Below are 518 nucleotides of genomic sequence, written 5' to 3'. Positions count from 1 at the left end.
ATATATATATGCACTGTGGTGTCTGGCTTCTTTTGTTCAACATTTTATTTGTAAGACACACCCATGTTGTGTGTAGTTGTGGTTCGTTTATCCTCATTGCTGTATAGTATTCCTTTGTGTGCATCTGCATGCCAAAGTTATTTTTTGGATAGCCAGTTTGCTGGAATAGTTTATCCTTTGAGTTTTCTTTCAGTTTTGGCAGTATTGCTGTATTATAGTATGACCAGCAGGGGGAGAAATAGTTCTCTAGCAATTTTTCTTTCAAGTTTGGTCCTATAAGAACTTAAAAGACAATAAAGTAGAAATAGCGGCAGTGTGGACCATGTCCCATGAAAATTGGTAATGTAATGTGAAATTTTTCTAACTTTTGTAAGTAGATTTTGAAAAAGTGAGAAAGGATTTCAAGCCTCAGTGAATTCTTAAAGAACTGCTTAGATGTAGTTGGTTTATCATAGAATCAACAGAAGGCATCCATCCATCCATTCTTCCACTGCCATGTAGACTTGCCACATAGTCCA

Source organism: Myotis davidii, unplaced genomic scaffold, assembly GCF_000327345.1.
Source record: "Myotis davidii unplaced genomic scaffold, ASM32734v1 scaffold425, whole genome shotgun sequence".
Classification (NCBI taxonomy): Eukaryota; Metazoa; Chordata; class Mammalia; order Chiroptera; family Vespertilionidae; genus Myotis; species Myotis davidii.
This window is presented reverse-complemented; position numbering follows the sequence as displayed.